A 22,334-nucleotide genomic window follows, 5' to 3' on the forward strand; every position below is an offset into this window, starting at 1 on the left:
TTAGTATGAGTGAGGTTGCAAGCAGTGGATCACAGGGTGGATGTTAGTCTGCGTCTTATCTTGGCTGCTTTGTGCAGGACTCCTCAGAAATACAGGCTCCAGGGTTCCTTGCAAGGAAAACCCCGTGTAAGAGATGAGATGCTTTAAGTGAGTAAAAGGCTTCTGGAAAGTAATAACAGCAGTAAAAGCCATATTTGTTAGTGCAAAGGAATTCCCCTGAGGCTGCCCAAATCCAGTATAACTAAAGAGCTTAAAGTATTTGTGAGCGGCTACAGGTGGATTTAGATGGACAGGACAGAAACAGTGAAGTGGTGCTGGCCAGCTCTGCAGTTACTGTGCTGCTCTCAAATCTTCAGTGATTTTTTTATCAGAGGAACACTAGAAAATGGGTTGGGAAGTCTGACACAAGTAGGAATATGAAGCAGCTGCCTGTGAAAGGAAGATCTCAGCTTCCATTTCTGTGTCTCTCCACCACTTTTTCCTTTATCCAGCTTGTTAAGGAGTTTGAAAGACAGTGATTTCCTGCATAGCTAGGAATCACAGTCCTTGGGGTTTTCTAAGCATCAAGAATTTCCCTCTGTGCCTCAGGTTCCCACCTTGTATATACTGATATTCAGCCGATGCTTGGTGAGTCACGGAATAGAAACGTCCCATTTCCCAGCAGTGACCAGATGTGCAGGGAGCCTCGTGCAGGCATGGAGCTGAAATCAGGCTCCTGCTGCCACAAGAGGAACGCCAAGTTCAGTTCCCTGACCTGGCAGGCCTCCCTGCAGCGTGAACACATCAGTTCTAACAGAGTGCCTGCTACTTGCTTTTCTCTCCTTCCCACCCATGCTTATACCGCTAAGGCGCCCAGTGCAAGGAATGAAAATCAGCTGGAAAATAACCCCAGTAAAAATGTTCCAAAGCTTTCTTAAGATAGTTTTGCTCATGCATGTGTGATGCTTGCAGTGTGGAAATAAAGGTGGTGTTGGCATTTGCTGGGCCAAATCTTCACGGCTGTTTAATAGTGATCTTCCTAGCGCAGGGCCTATGAACAGTGCCAGCCCCAACAGCGCTGCTTCTGCCTACGCAAGCTCAGCGTTGTCCCAGTGGAGTGCGGTAAGATCGAAGCCCTCCTTTTCTCTCTCTGCGTTATCCACCCCCTCGATCCACCTCCCGTCTCTGCGGGGAACCTGCAGCAATTTCTGTGCATCCCTAGAAAGATGAAGCCGGTGAGAACGTACATCAGCAGAGGCAGCCGCAGCTGAGCACTTGTTGCTGCTTTCATGAGTGTGGGAGAAAAGAAAACAGGGGAAATTGAGGCGTCAGAGGTAGAATGGGATGAAAACACTTGGAAGAGGTCAGTGACGAAGGAATCCTTAGGCTCTATATCCTTTTTTTTTCTTCAGGTCCAGGAGATCTCTGTCAGCGGTCTGGGTTATTTATGTTGCAGGAGTGATGAAGAGGCAAACTTGCCTGCGGGTCACTCGAGATTAAAATATTGGGCAGAGCCTTGAAGGAAGAAGGAGCTATTTCTGTCTCTCAGCTGAGGGAAAGGAACAGTAAGCAGCAGAATAAAACACCCAGGAACTTGAAAATCTGATGGTAAATACTAATTGTTCCTCCTCCTTTTACTTCTTTGCTTTTGAAATTCAGTCTTGGCCTTTTGTTAATAAACTGTGCCAAGTATCAGCCCAGAGCAGCAACGTGAGCAGCACAGCGGAGGCAGGGTCCTCGTGAGCTCCAGCCCTGGGCTTGACAGTAATTCACCCGGTGACCTCCACAGAGACATTTCACCTCTCTGCCCTCTGGGGTGATGGATTTCAGTTCCTGAGAAAGCTGCAGGGATGAAATGTTGTTTGCAAGGAGCCTCTCGTATGCAAAAGCAAGTCGTTTCTTTGCTAGAATGAGGGGAAAAAAAATCATAACCCTGATCCGACCTTCTTTCCAGCCCTTCTACAGAGTCATCTTGGAGTTCATGCCCCTATGCATCCTCCCACATCCTCTTGTTTAGAAGGAGCAATTTGAGTTCACACTTGACCTGGATACCAAGCTGCTTTTCACCCTGTAACCTTTAAGCAGTGCTCTGCCTTTCCACAGGATTCGGTTTCTTTGATTGTAAAACCAGGGGCAAAGACTAGTGAAGGTGGGGATGGATTTCCAGCCCCTCCAGTGATAGGGGGAAGCTTCCCTCTATGGAGCTAGCACTTCCCTATTTCATTGATATCCTTGCAAAGTAAAGGATTTGTTAAAGACAGTAAAAAGTCACATATAAAGACTCAGAGAGAGTAGTGAGTTAATGTTTTAACTCTCTTCTTTACAGCAGAAAACTCTCTGAGGGCCATTCAGAATTATTGCTGGGAATTAGGGTGACTCTGCACTTCAGACTGATACATTTCCTAATGGAAAATGCAGGGTTGTTTCTTTTTTTTTTTTTTTTTTTTTTTTTATAGAATCTTTCATCACAGATTTCAGTGATATTTTCCAGACAAATTGAAAACTGATGTTCTCATTTTAAATAAATTACATCAAATTTTTAAAAAATATCATTAAATATAGGCTTCTATATGATTGAATATAAAGGTTAATATTCAGGTGTATATTTACAAATCTGATTACATAAATATATAACACCATACTTCTTACATGGATTTTTAATATTAAGAATGACATTTTATATATGAGCACAGCCTTTCAGGGACAGGAGTGAAGACATTTAATCTAGTCACAGCTACAACATAGGATCTGCTCTGCAGAAACCCTTCTTAACAGATGTTTGTATAATCCGATCCTAAAAACCTCTAGAAACTGAGATTTTTCAATCAATCAGCTGCACAACCTGTTTCAGTGCTATGCCATTATTACTATTAGAAAGACTCCCATAATGCTTATCTAAATATTCCTTGATGGAGGTGAACCCATTATTTCTTGTCCTCTCTCCAAAGCTGATGGGTAATGACTCACTCCATTCTTTTCATCATCTTCCTTTTATATATTTGCAGATGGTTATCATGTTCTTCTTGGTCAGTTTTCCCTAGATTAGACAGCCCTCGCTCATCCAGTCCTTCCCTAAACTTGACCTTCTTACTGCTGTCCTCAGGATGTCTACGTCCTCTCTGGGTCCATCCATGAACTCTCAACTTCAGCTGAGACCTTTCTGGGCTGAAAAATTAAGAAGGTTCCTCTCATGCCTTTGTACAACTCTCCTGTATATACCAGGACATCTTCTACTGAGTCTGACTCTGTGCAATCCATGGTCGCTCCCTTGTTCTCTTCTGCAGAGCAGAAACTAGTTATTTCCTTCCTGAGATAGTATTTCAATTATTATAGTATACAAGTATTACAGTATTTCAATTATTAATGCACTGTCCTTAACTATCGTGTACGCCAGCATTTATAGCTTCCTCCACACCTAACCTAAATACTCTCCGGTTCATAATCAAAGTCAGCAATGAACATATCAAATAGCACCAGGTCCAAGGTGGGTCCCTGCTCATCCTCAAACAGCCCAGAGAATTGTTAGCTACTCTCTGAACAGGTTTTTTAAAGTGTTTTGTGTTCATTAAGTAGCCAGTCATGTCTCCCGACCTCGCTTTTGAGCATTCAGTGTGGGACAACATCCAAAGCACCACAAGAGCCCATCCTCCTCCCCTGTACACCCAGCCTGTGACCCTGTCATGAGAGGAAATTGGATTGTTCTTGACAAATCTGTTCTGGCTGTGATTCATCTCCTCGTCACCCTCTAGAGGCTTACAGAGGACCAGTTTGATTTTCTGTGTGTATTGGGTCTGAACCAGGTAACTGATACATAGTCACGGGCTCTCCCTTTCCCTACGTGCAGGCACAATGTTGTCCTTTTCCAGCCTGCTGGGCCATCACCCGCTGTCCCTGAGTCCTTGACAGGAGTCACACCAGCTATGTGCTCGCATCATTTAGGTCAGCAAATATCCCCCTACTTGTTTTGTTCCCTTGTTGTAGCATGAGCACATACTCTGCTCTTACCACCGTTAACCACGCAGTCCAGCCAAACACTGCTCACCTGAATCACTCTGCAAAGGCAGCTCTGTGCATGTTAACTGCCCTGTCTGTCCCCACCTGTGCCTCTCTGTTGAAGAGTACACCAGCCACTTCTTTGATCTCCCCCTTATCAATTAATGTACTTACAGACTCATTTCTTGTTCCTCTTTTATGTTCCTTACAGCCTGCTTATCATTTCATGCCTTGATCTTCCTGTTGTCAATGTCACATAATTCGGGTGGGCAGCGGGATGTGCTTCCATTTGTGTACAACATCTCATAAATTTCCTTCTGATCTGGATTCAAGAAAAGCTCCCAAAACATTGGATTTCTCATAGGATGGAAATCCTGTTGCTAAATGCTCCCTTCTGTTAATATCAATGGTGAGGCATGAAAAGAGAGAAGAATATGACCCTTCTGCTCCCATTTCCAGAGATCTGGGTCCCCCTCGAGTGGCATTTGTGCCTTATTTTAATGAGTCCATGTTCCACCAAAGTCAAATGAGTTCTTGAACCATTGACCTTAATGGGATTTTGTGTTGTCAGAATAATAGGCAAAGATTATTGCTTATATTATATTGTGCACATAGATAATGTGAATAAAATGACTGCTGATCTAACTTGCAGGATTACAGCATTGTTCTGCAAGTGCTCCGGGTAATCAAAGTGTGGAACAAGCTTGCCATAAAAAGAAATACAGTGGTTACAGATGAAACAGCAATAGGTAATTTTATGACCATTAATAACCTTTGATGCCTTGCAAACTAAGACTATGATAAGGGTAATGAAACCCCATGCTTCAGGACATAAGAACACTTGCAAGGGAAGAGGAATGAATTTGCTTTTGCCCACTGAACAGCTGGATAAGCACATTATGAGTGCTTCTGCCCTTTCTCTGAAGCTTCAGGCCTTATCTGCACTTTGGGATGGAGGAAGCTGGAACCCAATAGAAAATGTTTTGGTCAGACGTCGAATTTTACTACCTGAAACAGTGATTTTCACTGTGTTAAATCCCATAAAAATAAATGGGATGTCTGCTCCATTAAGCTCATTGATTCTTTGGCCCCAAAGAGTAATAGAGTTGGTGTGCAATCTGAAGAGAAAATGGCAAAGTTCTCTGTCTAGGTGCATGCCATAAAAAATCATATGAACATGAAACAGATTAGGACTTGCTGCCTTTGTTTCTAATACAGCAGTATCAGGTTTGAATTTATCCACCAACACTTACAAGGAAAATTGAAGTACTGAAGGACTGATTAAGTTTCATGAAGTATTTTATTTGCTAAAGATACATGTAGAATGACAGAATGAGCCCTAAACACCACCTGAAATAAGTTGTGCAAACAGGATACCATATGTTATTAATTCCCCGTGGGTACACACTTGTTCTAGGATAAGAACATCCAAATTCCCCACAGGAAATTGTAAGTGGATTAATCTAGTTCAGAATAGGGATCTTAATTTTAAATGTGTTTTGCCGTAAAAATCACTCCCATCTTAATCTAGTTTAACTTGAACACTAAATGTGAAATGCAGACTATGCTGGCAGATTACTCACCCTGCAATTTGAAAGTGCGTGAAATGAGTTCTGCATTAGAGTAAACAACCTGATGTCCCCCAAAATAAGTGCCTGTTCCAGCAGCTTAAGAGCAAGATGTTTGAGATTAAATTTGTAATGTCCCATGTAATGTACAGCTGGCTGTACAAAGCCTTTTTAATGTGTAAAGCAAGGGGTACAAATGCTACACCTGTGTCATGATCGTCACTGGAGGGAGATGAAGTTGAGATTAGAGAAAACCTTGAGAGCAGTAATAAGCCAGGTCTATGTCTGTCCCAGAAGAACAGCCAGCCAAAATATTTTGACCCAATTCCTTTTTCCTCTAAATGAAAATCTTTGTTCCCGCTGAAATATGTGATGAGAATATTTTCCCATTGTGTTTCTAAGTGGAAGGTTTCTGAAGTCTAGGGTGAAATTTTCTGTCCTCTCCAGATAAGTGCAGGGCTCTGAATTGAAATCTTGGCCTTTCAAATTCCAGGCCAGAAGCTCTGACATAATTACTTTTACTGAAAAAGACTTCCTTTCATTTCAGCACAGAATTAAATCAGGTTCATAAACCACAGTAGTCCCAAAACTTTGTTTTCAGTGAACACTAATTGGGAAGTTAATTCAGTGATTCATGGATGGTCTAGCCAACTCGCTAGGACATTTAGACGGGCCAGCCCAGCTCCTCTCACAATGTCTGAAGCACTGTAGGAGCTGATAAATGTCCTTCTTTGAAAGGTAGAGGATCAGGAGAGAAAGTAAAAGGTAGCTTGATAAAAATCTCTTCCCACCTGGAGAATCCCTATGTGTGGATGGTCCTCTGTTGAAACACCTTTGAGCAGCAGGTCTCTTGCTGGGCCTTTGCTATAAAGAGGATACTGCAGCAGCACAAGGCTCTCATTGAGATGTTCCTCTGATAAAGGCAGCAGAAAGTCCACACTGAAAGAAAGATGACTTAATATATGCTCTAGGTCAGAGTCTTCAGGGCATTTTCATATTGTCCTTGTACGTGATAACTCACTGCAGTAAATGAAGTCTAATGACTTTTCTAGGAGAACAATAGTTTTAATGGAGTAGCTTTGCCTTTGTTTCATAAGCAGTGTAATTCTAAGAAGGCATTGAGCTAAACAGTTTTGGGTATTGAAATACTTAATTTATGAGTGTAATGTAGGACATGCCACCAAAATGATTTCTAATTAGGATGAAGTGTAAGAAGTAAATCTGATTAGAATTAAGACCTCCAGCAGTTTGGGTGTTTGCCTTTGGCTTGGTGCAGAGATGATCTGCTGAGTCCCTGCAGGGCTCCCAGACAACGTGGCTAATATCAAACTCTTCCTTTTCTGAACCCAATGGGTGGCCACTCTAGCAGGGCAAATGTGCCCTTTATAAGAATGAAAGCAGATATCTCTAGAATAACAACAGGCTAGGGGAAAAAAAAAAAAAAATAAAAAGATCCCTGGGAGAAGGGTGTCAGCTGAGCTCAATAAATGGTAGTTTAATTAAATGTAGCTCCCGAGGACCCCAAAGTCAGGCAGGTACAGGCTGAGCAGTCGGCAGGGTTGGCTGTGTTACTGTGCAAGATGGAGCAGTGCAGGCACCACGCTGCTTTATGAGCTGCTATTCCCCCGCTGTTTCTGCTGCAGTGCAAGATCCAAATTAGAGTCACGGATCAGGACTGCAGGATTGCTCATCTGGTGACCTCAGAGGACTGACTGCTCCAGGGCTTGCCACGAGACCCCATGGAGAGCAGGGGATGAGACAATGGGAATGTTGCGCTACCTCCAGGAAAAGAGATGGAGGAGGCCTATCCAGAGGATTTGGATGCTCTTAGGTGCTTAAATTTCTCAGCCCTGGAATTTCAGCCTTTTTAGGTGCAGAGTGTGGCAGACTGACAGTAAATGGAGTGGAGAAGGTACTGAAAACATGGAGAGATATCTTTAAAATGTAGAAAGAAGTTAACTGCTCATTCCCTGCTCTAAGTATAAAGATACTAACCCCGCTGTGTGCATTTCTCTGAATCCACCTGCAGAAGCCAGAGGGAAGGGAAAGGGCTTGCTGTTGACCATGAGAGCTGAGACCCTCTGCTCCATGCACCTCTCTATTCAACTGCATCTGTAAAGCCTGTAGCAGTCCTGCAAACCTCGGGCCGAGGCTTTGTAGGAGAGGATAGGGAGGAAAGTCAAGTTTACGGTCAGCTCTGATTTCCCTGATGGAAGAAATGGCTTGTTGTCTGGTTTTGCTCATGGTCTAACCAGAAGCCAGTGGTCCTGAAGATGGACAAAGTTTGGAGTAATTAGTGGAAAGCAGGAGCCAGCACCATATTGGGCATGTAGGGATGGGCCCTCGGAGACATGATGCTCCCATTTCTAGGGAACACATCATCACCCTTGAGTTTTAGGGGGTCTCAGCCCAGTTCCCAAGAGGAGTTGCTTTCATCAGCTAAATTTATAGAGCTAAAACCACCTTTCCTTCAATTAAAGGTAAGAGGGAGTTTTGTTCTCCCTAGACAGACATGCACCCTTGCTCCTTTCCTCCCCCACTCTTTGCGGGCTTTCCAAGTAAACTGCCTTTATAGCAAGATTCATCCTGTTTAAATATTAAATAGCAAAGCCATATAAATTAATGGTGCTGTTTTAAAACCCTCCGTTAAAGCCAGGCCTATCAGCAATGACAAATTGTCTCATTATGGGACATTAATTTCTTGTAATTTATTTTAGTGAGTGAAGGTAAATTTACGGTTCCCTCTTCCCCAGGGCATGTTGAGACCCAGCTACCAGGTCAGAGAGAGGTCACTAAGCCCCAGAAGAACTGAACTAAATGTCTTGCCAGGCAGGGAAGGAAGGGAGGAGAAATTAATTTATGTAACCAAGAGCCAGTGCAGGACCAGCAATGAGCCCTCCATTCCCCAACTCTCCCCCACGGTGGCTTCCATCTCCATCTGCCAGGTGAAACCCTCAGCAGCCACTGCATCTCCCCCAACATCAGAGTGCCACCACGCACATGTCTGTGCAATGCAGCTGTAAGACCTCAGACCTGGTGAAGTCACACTCCTGGAGCACCCGCCTGCACAGCATCATGCTAAACTCTCTGGTTGTAAAAAAACACGGGGCTTTCTCAGCCCATCTTCTTCAAAAACACATAGACTGACATGATGCAAGACAGAGGGGATCCAGGTTTCCTACATTCCTGGCTGTCGTTTGCCATAGTGGCTGGGCTGGGGGCTGCCTTCGGTGTGACATGCGGCACATGGAGCACCAGGCCTGGAAATCCGAGCCGGGAACTGTTTCTGAGAAAGAGCTCAGACTGAAATGACTGAAATTTTCATGAGGGCTGGTAGCATCTGACAATCTGAAGTGTCTCTTTGACCCATCAGATGAAGAGGATGGGTGGGGATTTTTCTCTCCTTTTGCTAGCTGTGCAGTTTTCACAGCTAACACAGCACATTTTCAACTATATATATATATATATATATATATGTGGAGTATATAAATTATGTATGGAGGGAATTTTTTTTTTTCCTTAAATCCATTATAAATGCCGTTATTACATTTGAATCCTTGATGAGCTGTGTACTGCACAAAACTCATTTAGTGACTTCTTGATTCCCAAATCAGCACGCAGAGGCTGCTCAGACCCAGGCTGGACTTTATCCACTGAGAAAGTAATAGAATCACAGCTAATGTTTCTGGGGCATCTCCTGTCCCACAGGTTTGACAGAGTGGTTTATAATCCAGCACTGATATTTTCACACCTGGATACACAGATCTAGGCCCAGAGATTCCAAATAAGTGTAGTTAGTCATGAGCTGCTCAACAAATGACTTTTTTTTGGCAGGGAAAGTTTTATTTATAGGTTGGAAATCAGCTTGCAGCAGCCCCAGTAAGGGCTGTAACTGGGTTACTGTGATTGCTGGTCAGTCTGGCCCTTCCTCCCCACCACTCTGGAAAGTGAAAAAGTAAAGTGAAGAAAGTAAAGAAACCAGGGAAGACACTTTGGCATTTGGCAGGTGAGATGCATTAGTGATGCTAAATGTTTGTGGAAGGAAAACGCAGGGAAAAATTGGATGTTGTATTGAGGAAAAATATTTGCCTGGTGAAATCCTGCACAGGGCAGACAGCACGGGCACAAGTAGCATTTCTGCTTTTAAGCAGAGACTTGTGGATGCCAAGAACTGCTCCCTGCACCCAGCTCATCTGCAGAGACTTTCCCCTCCTCAAACACCACTTCCCTGGCCTGAAGGATGCAGAGATACTTCCAGCATTGCTCTGATATTCACACCACTGACCTGCACCATTCACCCCTCTCTGAGTAGGGATGTTCCTGCTATGGTGGGGAATGCGTTAGGGGCTGGAAGGAGGTGAACCAAGCCTGAGCAGCCATGCCTGGAAGGGACTGCATGGCATACACACCCATGAAATCATTTTCCCTGCTGTAAACTGTGAGCATCGAGTCCTGATCTGCCTTTTAATAAAAGTAAAGAAAACCAAAACGCCAGCAGCATGCACACAGTCACTGGAGGGAAAACACTTTGCACATCATTGCACGGCTACCTGCTTCCACCAGATGTAATTTCCCTTGCAATTGCCTTCTGCTACATTAGACTTTGCTGAAGACACGGCCTGTTTCTATTCCTCAAAGCACAGCCTGGGTTTCCTAGTCAAATAGCCAGCTGCCCAAGTGAAAGCAAAAGCTTTGCCACAGGGTAATGACAAATCTTGGGCTCTTCCCTGCAGCATGGCCATGGCTGGGGACAGGGCTGGCCTATTCCGCTGTGTCATGAACAGGCTGTTGTGCTGGGGGCCCCGGGGTACAGGGATGCTCCCATAGCAAAGGCAGATGGTATCTTTCTGCCACTAATCATTTTGGAACAGATGAGATGAGCTGTTTTCTGCCATGGGGCGCAGAGGAAAAGCTGTGTCAGTGGGTGGGTGGCAGGCTGGTGGAGTCCTCTCAACAAGGATGGCACTGAGCTGGATTTACCGAGACAAGGGATCGGGCCTCATTTCTGCATAAGCACAGCCCAGCAAGTCACCAGGTGTTTGCTAAGGGATGGTAACTTGCCAGTTGTCTCCTGGATGTAGGATGTGTAGCTTTGCTTTATCCTTCTTTGATGAAGTGGAAAGTAAGTTATATTACCTTGCACTTGCATATGCACTGTGTCTACTCAAGTCAGACCCGAGAGCTCAAAGGAAACTCCAGATACAACTCTGCAGTGGCTTTTGTTCTATCTCTTGTTCCAAAAAGCAAGCAAGTAAATGAATGTCAAAACATGGCTGTTGTCTGAGGTTCAGAGGACGGTGTAAGGGTCATGCAGGGCTGCTGGCCTCTCCTTGGTCCCTTGGCATTTCTGTCCCTGCCTGTTATACGAGTGTCAGGAGGTGGCAGCCACTCACCCTGCAGAGCTGCTAGCATCATACCCCTCTCCATCGCTGCTGTACCCTGGCGAGAGCCCTGCCCTGGGGATATGGGGTGACATGGGTTTGCTCCATCATACTGGAGTGCTCCAAGGCCATCACATCCCTGAAATACACCTGGGACTTTCTAACTCCTGGCTGTGTCAGCATCAGCAAGTGGAAAATCAGGGACAAGGAGAGTTATAAGAGCATGCACAGCACCTGGCACAAGGAGATCCTGCCCTTTGGGGGTGCAGTAACACGGGGGGACTGGACCCCAGGCTTCCTAACATCCTATCTCTGCCTTTTCCACTCAGCCATACTGCCTGCCTACCTCTGTACTGTGGGATGCTGCACAGCAGCACTGCAGGACAATTAGGGTGGGAAGGACAGTAGTGATGTACCTGGATGAAATTACAAAAGCAATTGAAGATGCCAGGTTTCTGGCTGAGGAGAGGAACCACAGCTCTCTTGGTTTCCCCTGGAGTAATCAGCACTTCTGACACTGGGCTGCAAGAGGGGCGGGGAAAGTTTACCGATGTCATGGCTTGAACAAGACAGCAGGGAGCCTTGTCCTGCTTTCGCATGAACGGCCTCTCAAATCATCAGCTTTGGGTCCAGCCATCAGGAAACAGCAGCTTTCCCTGGTGTGAGCTGGAGCATCCTTCATCTCCTCCTCTGCAGAAGGGTGGTGTGGTACCTTCCTCCTTTCTAAAATTTCCTGAGACAGACAGATGTTCAAGCCATAAGAGCTCCTTGCTGTCCTTGGCTCCAGGTTGTTCTAGGAAGCGGGCCAGCACCCAGAGAAGTCAGCAGAAAGGCTGCTGGCAGCTTCAGCAGAGCAGTGATGCTCTGAGATGTGCTCACCGTGTGAAACCCACCACACGGGACCCGGGGCTGATTTACATCTGATAACCCCCACTGACTTCTGCAGAGCCCTGCCAGGCTTCTCTATCTGAAGATGTGACCCAGAAGCCAAGAGACCTCGGGAATGTGTTTTCCTTTCAAAAGCAGAGCAGTCCTTCACGTTGCACATGCCTCAGCAGAAAAACTGCACAGCTGAAGCAGCGTTGCTGCCTGTTTCTGCTGCTCGCTGCCATTTGACTCTAAGCAGGGCCAGGGAGCTCTTGTTGTCTGGGTTAATTGCCGACCTCCCTCTGAAGGGTCCTTTGCGCCTGTGACTGCTGAAGGAGAGATGCTCATCTGTGTAGCTGGCAGAACGTAATTTCAATGCAGCTGTTAATGTGCTGTGTAATTGCAGGCAGCCGTGCAGGTAGCTGTGGCCAGGAGGAACACTTGTCCCTGAAGGGTCAGAGATTTAGAAATCTCTCTCTCATATAAAGCTGGAAAAAGAGTGTGAAGCGTGAATGTCCTGATTTACATGAGGAGTGATGTATAAATAGCAGTGCTGGATTGGCTTCAGGGGTCTCACTGAATGTTTTTAAGCTTTCATTTGTTCCCAGGAGCTCGCTCTGTCTTGAAATCCATCTCTGTTTCCCTGTGACATGGAAAGCTGAGGTTTGCTGTTGCTCTGAGATCTCCCAGCTGCTCAGCACTGCTCCGAGCTGGGAGCAGAGACCCGTACCCAGCCACAGCTCAGCAGCGCCGAGCACGGCACGTGCTCAGAGCCGCTGTCCTAAGGGTTTTGTTGCAGACCACAACACATTCCAGGCGTTGCTTTTCCACCAAAAACCTCTCTGTTGCAATGCTGATCTTTTTTTTTAATATGTGTCAGCTGCTTTTTACAAAGGAGAAAAGAAAACAACGGCTGCTCGCTTGTGACAGGGGACACCTGGAGAAAGTGCTGTCTTTGACTTCTTGCCATCTCTAGGCTGGACCTCGACATACAGATCCCAGCAGATTAGGTGTCCTCAGAGCCCCAGCAGCTGAACCAGGCAACCTGTGCGAGCGACTTTACTCTGATTTTTCAAAACCTTTCCTTTAACCCTTAAATCATCACCTTGGACTGCAGTTGTCTCCTTTCCATGTGGGAAAGAAACTGATTAGAAGAGCATGGCAAAATAAATGAAGAATAAATTAAAATTTGGTTGTAAGCAACATAAAATGTAAGCTGTTTGGGTTTAGGCTGCTTGTAGCTCTTTTCATAATTAAAAATAAATCATTTATAGGGTATGTAACAAAGCTGGAGGCCCAAGAAGTATTACCTCTTCTTTATTCAGTCTGTCTGTACTTGTGGATCTCCTCCAACATTTAGATAACTCAGGTTTGATTCTCCTTGGGGAGAGAGTCTGTGATCTGAATGCATTTCTCCTTATCCTGGGAAGGATCAGTTATAGACCAGAATGCTCTTAGACACGACTTACACACTGTGATGTTTAATGATGAAGGGGTTGACTTCAGCTTGGTGCTGGGGATCCCCAGGGGAGTGGAGTCAAACAGCCTGAAATGACACCAAGATGTGTAAAAATGCTACTGTCAACTGGATTATCCTTTTGGTGATCCTGCAACATTGCTAGAAGTCACCAAAAGGAGCTGAGGCCAGGCCTCCTACATCAGCACCCTGATTGCAGGGCTCTGATTTTTACTTTGAGTGCATCTTTCATCCATAACCTAACTACATGCCCTCACAGAACAAGAGATTTGATGAGTTTGTGTCCCCTGATTGCAAGAACCTAGCCCAGGGGAAAAAAATACCACCACCCCCTCCAAAAAAACCACCACCCAATGACAAAATAATAATAAAAAAAAATTTAAAAAGAAACTTAAAATCCCCAAAATGCAGAGAAGCTTCCTCCCACAGGCCTAAAGTCACTGATGTCAGTAAGTTGCCCTGGGAGGTGTGTGAGCATGTTACAGAGCTACAAATTCAAATCCAGGATGGTCATGCTGCTGCCAGCTGACTGATTAAACTGGGATGACAGAGGTCCATGTATGCAACATGACTTTCTCCCTCCAGCAGCCAAGAATGAAAAATGAACGCATTTGCTAGCTGTGTTGCCCTGGGCAATTGATATTTCAGTTTCTGAGGCTCTTGGGCACATGCAGTTTTCACAGTCAGTTAAAAATAAAACCCAGTTCATCTCAGTGGCTTTGCATGAGTGCAGTAACAGCCAGGCTTGCTCTGCCTCTGCACTACCCTGCTCCTGGCAGGGGGAAAGGGTTAAAACCTGGCACCACCACAGCCAGCAGCCCATCAATGGCAGTTTTAAAGTCATTGATCTCAGTGATGTTGAGTCCTGGTTTATGAGGTGGGGAATGCAGCCAAACAGCTTGAAATGCCATTAGGATGGCGGGTGAGGGTGGGTGGGGACTGAACAAGGGACTCGAAAGCAAATACTGTTGCGTTGATTTAATTTCTCCTAGATTTCCAAAGGTCTTGCCATTATTCACTGTCATGCTTCACCTCCTGTCCGTTAGCCCCAGACGAGAGGCTGGGAGCTCCTACAATTAATCACAGTGGTATGTCAAGGTGCTGACGGCCGGTGGCAGGGCCAGCCCGGGGAGGGAGGGATGCTCTGGAGAGGGGAGCAGGGGGAGTGAAGGTCTGGTTCAAGGCTTGCCCTCCTGAGAAGCTTTTATGCCATACAAAAGTTGTGTCACTGTTTAACCGAATAACCTTCCCAAAGAGGATAAAAGCTCATTGCGAGAGCCTCGGTCACTGCAGAGCTGTCCCTGTGCAGGGGATGTTTATTCCCTGCCAGTGCCTTTATGCTGCTGCAGACAAGGACTAGACTACACGTTGTTTCCCTCTCCAAAGCGCTCCAGACAGAACTAAAGGTATTTTCCCTGGCAGGGTAAAGTCCTCAGCTCCAAACTGCAGCGTGTGACAGGCTGACGTGCACCCAGGGTTTGGTGCAGGGCTTGGGTATATTGCAAGGTAAGGAAGTACGCTGATTTCCAAAAGTAGAGGTTAAGTAGGCATCTCCCTGAGAGGCAGCAGTGCTCAGCAGAGCATGGGAGCCCTCTCTGTTATTTAAAATCTATCATTGCACCACTTGTGACGCATGCTTTAGGGCCCAGAAATGGCAATGAGAGTCTCAGGCTGCTGCATTTTGGTCCCCGCTCTGTTACTTGTCAGCTGGACCTTATTCATCTGATTGTGGTGTTCCCGTGCCTCAGTTTCCCCAGCACAATAGGGATAGTGATAGTGACTTACCTTGGTCCCTACTCCCAGTCGGGGATGGAAAAGGCAGTTCAAGAGCTCTTTGCTTGCTGACCTCAACATACACCTTTCTGGGACACTCCACGACAAGACAGCAAAATGTCGCTCTCCATTCCAGTTAGTATGCTGGGCTATGGAAATCACAGAGCAGCCTTTTTTATTTTCTTTCCAGCCCAGAATGGCAAAGAGGGGATAGATAAACAAAAATGCCCTTTAATCTAACTTTTTCCTCAAGCTGGATGACTATGTTTGTATGCACATAGCCCACATCAACACACTTTGTGTCGAGTTCCTGTTCCCTAATCACTGGCAAATGCTCTACAAAGCTCTGGAGAATCAATAGGTCCTGACCCAGGGACTTTATATCCTCAGGGGTCAACCTGTCTGTGACAGGTCTGAGACCCTGGGAGCGTGGAAACCCTGAGCTGTGCCAGATGTTAAGACACTTGGGGTATTCCAAGACCTTGCATAAATTTAACCCATGTCGTATGTATCCGTACAGGGCTCAGGGGAAATCCCAGGGCTAAAATTGCTGGCAGGAATAATTAATGTTAATCCTGGTTAAGTTTGCAAGTCTAGAGGCAACTCAGTGACCAGCTGGGACAAATATTGGTATACTTCTATCTGAACTGGTGGTACAGGGCTGAGCAGGGGGGAATCATCAAGGGACCTTCAGTTCTTAGGAGGTTTATAGGCATCAAGATTTCGGTGCAGCACTTGCGAATATTTTATAGACAGTAGCTTGATTTCTCAAGCTGGAAATTAAGTTGGTATCACATCCAACTTATCATGCCCAGGAAATTTCAGGAAGAATGTAGACATGGCATGCACTGTCCTTCTGGGTCTCATCTCCTCCTCTGGAAAAGCATGCAATCTCAAAGGGCTGGAAAGTTCCCCAAATGGAGATCCCAGTGCACCGTGGTGTTGGAGAGCTTTGGAGAGAAACACACACTGTTTCAGAGCTGGTTGGGAATTTAGGCTGAGGATTTTGAAGTTAATTGGGAGGATGGTTCAGAGGAGCAGGCTCAGGTCTCCAGAGTCTCTGCTGATGCCCTTCAGCTTTGCTCTGCAAATCTGGACCACCCGATGCGTTTTTCACAAGATTAATTGCTCGCCTCAGAAATAACAGAGCTGTTTCTCCTGTGATATTTTGCCTCTCTGCTTCTTAATTTTTCAGAAAGCAGTTTCCTGATTCTTGCCATGAAGCAGCTGCCTCCGTGGTTGAATTTTGAAGACAAGGTTTCGACTTGGTACATTTTATTCATCTGCCTCACTTGAGACTATCTAAATTCCTTCTCCTTAGCAGGGGGAATATTAGAGGTGATACATGCCAAGTGCAGCTGTATATATTTCATCTTGGGTTAGTCTTAAGGCCAGCTCAGATCTCCTGCTTTCTGCAAGACGATTTGCCTATGTAGGACTGCTGTAGCTTACAGAAGGGCCATGCAACACCTCTCCAATTGCCATAGCAACACAGAGCAAAACAGGTGGCAGGTTGGTTTGGGTCTGCAGGAACAGGGACAAATAATATAGAAATGAAGGTGAAAGCAATTCTGCCTGAGCAATGCCCTTACAGCAAGAAGAACAAGTCTCTTGCATCCACTCAGCTGGAGTGGACTGTTTTTCCTCTGATTTTCCTCACCTCTCATGGAAAGAAAAAGAAAAAGCAGTGCAAATCTGGTGGATGCTCCTCCTGAGCATCACTGCTGGCTCTGACCCCCTCCCTGACCTTGGCTCAGGCAAATGGCATCTTGGTGTCTTTGCCCATTGCATTAAGTTTCATTTCCCTGCTTTCCTTTTCTACCTCGGGTATCTTGGCTTCTAAACATCTCCCACTGCCATACAGGTATTTAAGGTTGGATCTTCAGCTAAAGTAAATCAAACACTCTATAAATCAACTTATGACAATTCAGATTTTACCCACACACCTACTTTTAAGTCAGCTGCTTCTTCTGAAGTTGCCTGACTTTCGGGGAAATTTTCTCTGTGAACCAAAGCTCCCTCTGCTCCAGCTCATGTTTAATTTGAGCCTTACCCTTCCATGGAGTTACCTTTTGCTGTCTAGCAATGTTCAAAAAACCTGACAGCTTAATTTAGCTGGAAACAGGTGGGATTTGCAGGTAGAATTCATACAGTTTGCAAAAACTGTACACTTCTGTGTTCTCCTTTGAAAATGAGTAGGTATTCCCAATTTATAAGCCTCTGCCTGAAATCTCTAATTTGGCAGGTATCAGCTTCTCTTCTGCAAAATTCAAAAAAGATGTGTTAGCTTAAAGGGAGACTGCCATCACTGATTCCAACTTATTGATGGGGCAGCAAAGTTGAAACAAGGTAGAAAAACAGCAAAAAGAAAACAACCAAGAGAGTGCTGCAGTGCCTAAGCACAAAGTACATGGGCACAACAGATCACATCATGGGGTGGTGGAAAATGTAACACATAATGCGAAAGACTCCATCAGCTAGGAAGAAAACACCACTTTTTTCACAGAAATTGTTTGAATTCCTTAAAGTAAAAAGCAGAATGAAGTCAAGCATCACTGCTACTTAAAAGAAGTCCTTCCATTAAGGGGAATATAAAATATTTAGGGATGATATAAAAATTATTCATTTCCAGTTGTTCTAGTTGCTCTCCAAAGTAAGAATTCTTTCTTTGGCAACTGTTGTTTGTGCTGTTCATGCTCTACTGTACAAGCTGGGTACCATGTGTTTACTTGGTATTCATTTGTGCAGAAGGTATTTTAACTAGAAAGTTCAAGCTGAAGAATTTTTTTTTTCAGTTTAAAGAGGAAAAAAGGACCCTGAATTCTGTTGACAGATGTAATAGAGGAAAAGGAATGTGAAATACAGTGCTGAATAATCCTCAGTCCATCTCTAGAAATTTAAGGGAACTTCACTAGGACATTTGCATTATGGGCTTTGTGAAATTCACAGCCACAAAATGCAATTTAATTTGTTGGCTATGAAAATATTCAGAACTATTTCCAGTTAAATTCTCTGCTATTTCTGCCAAAACACTTCACGTCAGGAGTGTGATGGATTTATAGACATTCTTTTAGAGAGACTCTTCAAAAAACAAAAAACAACCTTCAAAAAAACCCCCAACCCTGAACAAAGAGCCCAGCTCTCCAACCTCCTCATGAGCTCACCTTGGAGAATGAGCACGTTCCTCACACTGCTTTGAGCCCCTCAGCAGCACAGAAAGCAGCCTGAGATCATCCTGCACAAACACAGGCCACAGCATCTTATCTCCTGATGGGTGTCCAGCCTGTAATTACAGGTTGAGCTACAACATAGCTTTGCAAAAGCTGCCTTGTCTGGATTTAAGGATTTCAAGGGATGTAGATACCCCTGCATCTGCTGGGAATCACTTCTGATGCTTAATTACCTTCCCTGTTGAGAGCTGGCGCTGCTGGAAGGATTTGTCTCGGGTCTCTCAGCAGGGCAGTTTGGGGGGTGCATGTTGTCGTGCAGTTCGGGATGGGTGTCAGCTCCAGATTGGGACACCCACCTTCAGGCTTCTGAACATGGGTAGCTACAAATGTTTATGTGTCCAAGCTCATGCTGTGGTTAGTGCAGACTTCTCAGTATAGTCCTTAGAGTCTGTTTTCCCTCTCTTTATCCAACTGCCTTTTGGCAAGACCTCGGTGTGTTTATTTTGTTTTTTTTTAAAATAGCATTTTGCAATCCCACCACATTCTGCTATCTTATGAACCCTCTGTAGTTCACAGACCACAGGTTGACTAAACCAGACCCAGATGAGTTTAGGCATTATTCCCATGTTAAACCTTTTATTTCAGTAGACCCCAGCAAATGTTTCTCCCACAGAAGATGACAGGCCAGTAAATGTACAGTCAGAATTTTCTCTGGCTGTGTTCACAATAACCTTTACTTTGATGATCCCTTAAAAGTGTTTCTGTGATCTACTCCCCGTCACTTTCCCTGGTGTATGATCACGAAATTTCAGCCAAATTACAGTGAGAACTTTTGTCTTGGTTTCAATTCTTATAATGATTAGCCATGCGTGATTTCTTTTTTTTTTTTTTTTCAGGCTGTAATGCATTATTATCAGTTTAGTATGCTAATTTATACTACAAAGAAATTAAAGCATTTGCCATGGCGTTAAGTTATTACTTTAGATATAAATCCCTTCTAGCAACATATAGTAACTCTCCATTTTAATGCCAGGCTCAGGGATGTGTAAGCGACAAAAGATCTCCCCAGCACAGAGTTTTTAGGGGCAAATTTAGTCAATTTTCATGGTGTCTCGATGATATTTTTAATCAATGTGGCAAACAGCAGGACGCATCTCTTTTAATTGTTTCCAGTCATCTGGGTTTAGTGGCATCCGTTTGGGCAACAGATAGGAACCCGGCCAAGCAAGAGACCCATTAGACACAGAGTTCAAGCAAGCTGGTCCTGTTGAACTGAGTTAACGAAGGAGGAAGGGTGGCCATGGGGTAGGTCAGGCACTTGGGTGAGAAGGGCAAAAGGATGAAACCCTGCTAAGAGGGAAGGCTGAGCAGAGGACAAGTCTGCTCCATCCCTAGAGCAGCCAAGGACTTTTCTTGCTCAGAGCACGTCTGCTGTAGGGCAGTTAGAAACCACCTTCATTGCTGAGCTCCACGGCGCTCCAAAACCACTTTAAACTGGAGATAAAAATCACTCCTAATCACTCTCATAAAGTATTAAGCAGTCTTCAGGAGCGATATGCATTTGTTGGGTGATAGCATGGTAGCACCCTTGGTGTGGGGACGGGGCAGACACTCAGGTGAGAGAGCAGAGAGGGGCCCGGCTGTGCCATGGGGGATATAAGGCACAGGAGAAGCCATGTGGGTGCCCCGCAGGAGGGGTGGCTAAGCCATTTTCAGCAAAAGTGTTTTCCACTGGAAAAATGTGACACTGTCATCATCTGAAAGCCTCAAAGAAAAATACTGATTGCAAAGAGATTTTCACCCAGGAAAGCACAAAAATGAGTAGCTTCAACTTTTTTCATTTCCCTCTCATAGCATATAGACATTTTTTTAACATTACTCAAACATTTGCTCTCCTAAGCTAAAGCCCATTCTTATTAAAAACTGAGACTTCAGGTTTTAGGCTGGATCCTGGGATAGGTTTGTCCAGGTACGAGGTAATATTTCCATGATGTGACAGCAACAGTTTTAGAACTTTCTCTGCCTCAGGGAATTTTTAAACCTGGGCTGTTGGGTTTTGTATTTGGACTGAAAAAGGAGCTCAAAATGTCAGACTTTCCAACGGAAGAGAAAGTTTGGTTTTCAGCCAGTGCCAATAAATGGCTTTGTTCAGATCTCAACTTCAAACAGACTGATGTTGCCATATGCTTTTGTGAAGATCTAAGCCCAGAGCAGTCCCTGGGCAGGAGCGGTGCATGATGGACCAAAACACATTTCCCCTCCTTCCCTCATCACCACCCTATGTACAATTTAATTTTCTGAGATTTGCAAGTAGGGAACCAGAGGTTTTTTTAGGTCACATACAGTTACACCCAAAAGATCACCCTCCTCTACCCAGGCAATGCTATATATTGAACACCTGCAGCGTGAATTTGTGCATGAACATGGTGTTGGCTGGATGGGAAGGGCCACCCAGGTTGGGATGTCAGCCTCTGCGCAAGCCCCTGGTGCTGCAGTCGCAGTCATAAACATCCACATTTCACCCAAAGATCTCAAAGTCCTTTATAAACACCAGTGGCTCAATTATCCCTTCAACTACCACTGGCTTTAATGTGAGATGCTGGCACACAACTGACAAAAAATCATGTCCTGCTTGATTACACTTCTTGCTGTCCTTGTGAAGGAGGCAAGAGATAATTGCTACTCTCAACTGAAGGAGGGTTTTGAGCATGGGGAGGAGGCCGAAGTGTGGAAACCTGATGTTGAATGTTCTGCATTTTAATTCCTAATTCTACATCGTTAAAGGTGGAGAGGAGAATAAATCTTTACAGACCCTTCCATCCCACTGAGAGATCTTTGTGCCCTGCTTCCCACTGAGATCAGGCTCAAACACTTCACAATCTGCAGTTATATCCTCCAGAGTTGAACCCTCAGCTTAGAAAACTCAAGATTTTCACAAACAGGTCAATAGCAGAGAAAGATAAGAGAGATGATGGAGGACTGAATGCGACCCCCTGAGTCACCAAGTCCCCCACTCCTGGCTTGGCAGGCACCCATGGGGCAGGTACTTTGTCCAAAATAGCTCATGGAAGCCTGGTTTTCCAGCCCTGCTCCGGAGCTGAGCGCCAGGCAGTGCAGAGCCCGGGAGCTGAGCACATGTGCCAACACCCTTCGCGGGAGGACAGGATTAGCCTGTTCCCCAGTGCTTCAGTAATCCCCGAGCTGTCAGAGATGCTGAGGTCTTCACCCAGCAAAGTGTCTTTCAATTAGTGTCTTGCAGAACTTAAAACAGCAGCCCTGAAAGGCTGCTGCTTTCCACCAGCATTCAGATGCAGCACAACGCTCCCATTATTTCCATCCGCAGCACCAGGCTGTCACCCCTGTCTTTAATTGCTAATTATGTTTTCATTATATTTACAGCATTAAATTTTTTTAGTGATTATCAGCCAGAGCTGATTTGCATAGGCATTTGGATGAATTATTTTATCAGAAATCAACATGCATTGCCAGAGATTTTGCTCATGCCTGTATTTTCCTTAAAGAAAGGAATAGAAGCCACTAATTGTTTTCAATCCATCAGACTTGGAAACTGTTGCTTCGTGCAGAAAATGACAGCAGCACTTGGCCAATAGACTTGTAACAAGCTCTTCTGGCTGCAGTTTTCTGTAGTGTCTAAAGCAGTGCGGGGGTACACGAGGGACTCCTCCTGGTAAGGTTAGGGTGATTCTCTGTTGATGTCTATGCTGCACAGCCCTGGGAACTAATACAGCATCAGCCACCGACCGATGTGGTGCTGTAGGCTGGCTCCTTTGACCCTACAAGCACCCAGGGGGGGTTAAAAATATTTGTAGTGGCTTTATTGATCCATCACAGGCTTCCTTTTGCCATCATGAACTGCTTCTGGCTGTGAGGTCCGTAGATCTTGCTTCTGATGGATCCTCTTAGCCAGTGTCCTCAGCCAGCCCCAGCAGAGCCTGATCCAGGTCCTGGTCCAGACTCTGCCTTGTTATTATCCAGCCTTCACCCTGGTGCTTATTTCATTCTCTGTTTTTCAAGTTTTAGGGGGATTCAAGAGGAACTTCTCTTTCCTTGTTGTGTCAGGGATGTTTCAAAAACATAGAAATACATGAGATACTTTGTGATTTTA

The sequence above is a fragment of the Tyto alba genome, unplaced genomic scaffold (assembly GCF_018691265.1).
Source record: "Tyto alba isolate M040663 unplaced genomic scaffold, T.alba_DEE_v4.0 Super-Scaffold_20, whole genome shotgun sequence".
In the NCBI taxonomy this organism is placed as follows: Eukaryota; Metazoa; Chordata; class Aves; order Strigiformes; family Tytonidae; genus Tyto; species Tyto alba.